The sequence below is a fragment of the Podarcis cretensis genome, assembly GCF_951804945.1.
Source record: "Podarcis cretensis genome assembly, chromosome: 11".
Classification (NCBI taxonomy): domain Eukaryota; kingdom Metazoa; phylum Chordata; class Lepidosauria; order Squamata; family Lacertidae; genus Podarcis; species Podarcis cretensis.
Genome location: NC_137180.1, coordinates 8436109 through 8441729, shown reverse-complemented (window position 1 = coordinate 8441729; position 5621 = coordinate 8436109).

Here is a 5621-nt window from a genome sequence, read left to right as displayed (position 1 = left end):
CAGAGGTCAAAGGCCAGGGTCAAGAGGTGTGTCTTCAGCATATAACAAAAGCTGTACAATGGAGGTGCCAGCCACACCTCTGTGGGGAAGGAAATTCCACAACCTAGGGCAGGCATAGGCAAACTCGGCCCTCCAGTTGTTTTGGGACTACAACTCCCATCATCCCTGACCACTGGTCCTGTTAGCTAGGGATGATGGGAGTTGTAGTCCTAAAACATCTGGAGGGCCGAGTTTGCCTATGCCTGACCTAGGGGCTACCACAGAGAATGGTCACTCACTGGCCTCTACCCTCCCCCACCCACAAATTTCTGCGGGTGGTGGAACTACCAAGCTGCCCCCACTTCACTGATCTTAATACTTGAGAGGGTCTGTATGGAAGGCAACATTATTTGAGATATTTGGGGTCTAAGTCATGTAGGCCACTGATGTGAGCACCTTGAACTAAAGACTCTTTATGGACTAATACGTTGCAAGATAGAAATGTTATGTGACGGCTAATGTTACCTCTTGCAATAAATGGTTAGGAAACTTGAAAATGAGGTACATTTTCTGTATATTCTGTGGCTTCTATGTGCAGTGTGTGTGTGTGTGTGTGTGTGTGTGTGTGTGTGTGTAAATCTACATATAAAACAACACCCTTCTCTAGGAGGCCTAACTTGATTAAGCAAGCAACTGCAAAATAACTTCAAGTCTATTTCACCTTGAAGAACCAGAGGAAGTACTTCCTCAAACGTGAGTCAGTTTTTTAAAATAGGATGCAGCCTACTAGGAATTTATCTCCTCCACACCTACATAATAGAGCATTCAGAGTTCAGTCATACCTGCTATTAATAACACATCACCACTGGATTTACTGATACACTCCTGCAGCCATTATACCAATGTAAACCAGTGATGCAAACATGCTGCATTTGATAAAACCATGTAGTATACTTCAGCCATGTGTAATAACACCTCCAGCATTATCAATTACTTTTGGAAAGAGGTGATATAAAAGGGATTGGGGGGTGGGGTTTAACCTTTCTTTTCTCCTGAAACTGCACTTCTACAGCTGCTTTTTCATTTGTGTTTGATTTCAGAATTTATCTCCATCATCACCACCATCACCATCATTAGGTACAGCGCCACCTGCGTCCCTAAATTACCATCATTATCATCATGTATCCATCTATATCCCGGGGGACGCAGGTGGCGCTGTGGTCTAAACCACAGAGCCTAGGGCTTGCTGATCAGAAGGTCGGAGGTTCGAATCCCCGCGACGGGGTGAGCTCCCGTTGCTTGGTCCCTGCTCCTGCCAACCTAGAGGTTCGAAAGCACGTCAAAGTGCAATTAGATAAATAGGTACCACTCTGGGGGGAATGTAAATGGCGTTTCCGTGTGCTGCTCTGGTTCACCAGAAGCAGCTTAGTCATGCTGGCAACATGACCCAGAAGCTGTACACCGGCTCCCTTGCCCAATAAAGCGAGATGAGTGCCGCAACCCCAGAGTCAGCTACGACTGGACTTAATGGTCAGGGGTCCCTTTACCTTACCTATTTATATCCCACCTTTTTCCCTGACAGGGACTCAAGGCGGCTTACAGATAAAATCATTAAACATCTCCACAGCTTGACCAATACTTATTTTCCAGAAAGCTTAAAGTGTGTTTGGAAATCCCGTACTCTGCTTACATTCATAGCGAATAAGTAACATATCGGAGCGTAAAATTTGTAAATAAAACACAGCTTGGATATGCATGCTGCTTTAGAGATATAGAATCGATGCCTGAAGACATATGAAACATCATTAACGGCTACCGAAGCTGGATAATTATTTTAGGGAGGGAGCTCTGTACTTTACGGTGACAGATTAGTGCACAGGTCTGTTGTGTTCCTCCTCAGAATCCACACCCAACTCACGCGAAGTTCTACAAGGTGGTGAGAGTGGGCTCCCTTTTGCCGTTTACATCTTTCTTTCGTTCAGACTGGTAAATTAGGGCTGCTGGAAGTGTGGCTCTTACTGCTTGGATTGTAATGGGCATTTGGGGAGGTAGGACATGATAGCCTGTTCACTTGTGGCTCTGCTTCAGCCAAATTAAGCAACAACAACTGCTGGAAGAAAAAAAGAATGTAAAAGGCAGTCCATAATAATTTAAGTAGGTTGAATTGGTACCCTATTTGCAAAATTTTACAATTCCCAAATACAGACGCGCTTTCAATTTCGCAAGATTCAATATACTGCCTTTGGCTGTACTTGAGGGTCGATTTCAAAAAAATCCGCTCAAAAAACGATTGCCGGTATGTCCCTGTGGAGATGGCAGTATGGAGTCAGTGGCTCATGTGCTTCTGGCTTGCACTCTTTTATAAAGATTTGAGGAGTGATGGGTCGCTCAACCATTGATACTGTTCCCATTCTTCAAGCAGATCAATAATAAATAATAAAATTTTATTTATATCCCGCCTCCCCAGCCAAAGCCGGGCTCAGAGCGGCTAACAACAGTAAAATAAATACAACATTCTAAAATCATTTCATTATAAAATTAATTCAAATCAGATTAATGGCAACCATCATTGGGCTAGAGTTCTGTGAGGATTGCCAAAGGAGGGGGTCAGGCTGTGACCTGGCCAAAGGCCTGGTGGAACAGCTCTGTCTTGCAGGTCCTGCAGAAAGATGTTGATCAAGATCAACTTGATCGGGTGACAGCAAAAACTGCAAGGTTTTTAGCGGGCGCAATTAGAATAAGATCTATTATTTGATTATTGATATAAACCTTCAAAATGTATTTTGTATAGTCAAGTTTCTACCTCTATCTTCAGTACATTTTATTTTATTGCAGTGGCCAGTGGCTGAGGCAAATAAAGATTCTTCTGATCTGATCTAAGTAGGGTGAACATTTGGAGTGTCTATGTGGATTTAAACACACACACACATTTAACACTTATGCAGAAATGTGATGGAATGGTCCGAAGGAAGGGCCCACATGGAATGGAAATAGGAGGTCTGTTCATCCCAATAGCGTTTTTTACACGACAAGGAATGAGAGCCAGGGCCACACAAGACAGTGTGTTGAATGCACAAAAGCATTTGAGGCATTTTTAAATTTTACTTTGAGAACAACAGCCTTTGGGGAGCAGGGTGGTAGGAAGGAGAATTAGGATAAGGGCTACAGTATGTCGAGGTGGGAGTAATTGTATTGGAGCTGCCCAAGTGAATAGCAGATGAGTTGTGGTGTTGGGGATCACAACGCAGGAGCAAAGGTTTAACCCCCTTCTCCACATGCCAAACTGCTCTTATTTTTAAAGTAAAGGCAAGAGTCTTTAATAAACACACACACACACACACACACACACACACACACACAATAAATGCATACACACACTTTATACAAGGTTGGTAAAGCTGTAGCCCTCCAGCTGTTGCTTGACTCCAACTCCCACCAGCCCAAGCCAGAATGGCTAATAGGGATGACGAGAGATGATCTACAACAAAATTTGAAGGGCCACAGGTTCTCAGCTGTTGAGGCAAGTACTGAGTAGCAGTCAAAACTACTTCATGATCCATTTAGAACTGCTCCGGCACATGATTGTCTTAAAAAGAGCAGAAAGCATTGCTACTGGTTTTTATCTGTCTGGGCAGAATGACACACCCTATCTGCAAGAAGCTGATTTGGCTACCATTTGCCACATTATGAAAATTAGTGGTTTTCTAGAGAACAGAATAAATTACAGGTGGAGAAGAAAACAAAACTCTACAATGGTTCAGAAATCACTCTATGGGTTGTGTACTAAATTATATCTCAAATGGAAAGTTCTTCAGAACCCTGTCAGTCACTCTTCTTAGTGGGCAGCAGCCGTGGTCAGTTATGAGCCACCATTTTAAATGTGCCACAATTCCCAAAAGCAACACGTTGGCAGCATTGTGAGACATGGTGGCTCACAGATCCAGTTGCCTGGTAGATGTTGTCACTAGGCCTTCAGCAGCATTGGATTTGAAAAGCAGTTTTTTTAATTCACTGGATGTAATTGGAGTCAATGATTGCTGGAAGGGTAGGAAAGGGAAAACAGGAAGTGGGTTAGAGAAGGTTTGAAGAGTTTGAAGGGTGTAGATTACATTAATTTCCTAACAGTTCAGCATATAAAAGTAGCAAACCCTCCAAGTGTCCCTATTTTCCAGGGACAGTTCCGGATTTACAGAAGCCATCCTGGTTTCCGATTTGATCCTGCAATGTCCTGCTTTTCCTTAAAGGTAAAGGTAAAGGTACCCCTGCCCGTACGGGCCAGTCTTGACAGACTCTGGGGTTGTGCGCCCATCTCACTTAAGAGGCCAGGGGCCAGCGCTGTCCGGAGACACTTCCGGGTCACGTGGCCAGCGTGACATCGCTGCTCTGGCCAGAGCCAGAGCCGCACACGGAAACGCCGTTTACCTTCCCGCTGGTAAGCGGTCCCTATTTATCTACTTGCACCCGGAGGTGCTTTCGAATTGCTAGGTTGGCAGGCGCTGGGACTGAGCAGCGGGAGCGCACCCCGCCGCAGGGATTCGAACCGCCGACCTTTCGATCGGTAAGCCCTAGGCGCTGAGGCTTTAACCCACAGCGCCACCCGCGTCCCCCTGCTTTTCCTTAGGATATCCCTATTTTCACTGGAGAAATGTTGGAGGGAATGAAGTAGGGAATGAACAAAATGAAGAAATCAGTCTTCCTTTCTACTTTATGTTAGCTGAAATACAAGCAGCAGCACAAACAAGATATTTGACTGTGACGTGTTGTAGCTGTGAGTCAGAAGATGGAAACTGCAATCTTAACAAGACCAGCACTACGTATGTCACTCCCTTACTCCTTTTTGTCGTGCCTCAGCAGGACAGTTGGGAAAGAAAAACACTAAACCTCACATTTCAGTCATATGATTGATTGTTGCACAAGTCATACTTGCTGTTCTTCACATTCTTTCAGATTGTAAGCTTCTTGAGAACAGGCACCTGGCTTTTACAAATAAAACCCCTCCACAATGCCCCACATTCATGGTATGGTGCAAATATAGGCCTAATAATTATTACATTCTCAGGGAAGGACTTATGACAGTCCTAAAGAGAGCTTTAAATGACACACACATTGATTCTACTTAAGTTGCACATTGGCCACAATAAGACTACAATAAATGTTACGTGTAAAACATATTCCAGGTAACATCTAAACATATTTCCCTAATGCTAAGATCCTCAAAGGACGCAGGTGGTGCTGTGGTCCACACCACTGAGCCTCTTGGGCTTGCCAATCAGAAGGTCGGCGGTTCAAATCCCTGGAACGGGGTGAGCTCCCGTTGTTCGGTCCCAGCTCCTGCCAACCTAGCAGGTCGAAAGCACACCAGTGCAAGTAGATAAATAGGTACCACTCCGGCGGAAAGGTAAATGGTGTTTCCGTGCACTGCTCTGGTTCCAGAAGCGGCTTAGTTACGCTGACCACATGACCCGGAAAAACTGCCTGCAGACAAATGCCAGCTCCCTCGGCCAGTAAAGCAAGATGAGCGCCACAACCCCAGAGTTGTTTGCGACTGGACTTAACTGTCAGGGGTCCTTTACCTTTACCTTTAAAATCCTCAAAAAGAGAAGGAAGTTGAAACAAGGATTTTCTTTCCATCTTTTGAGGGG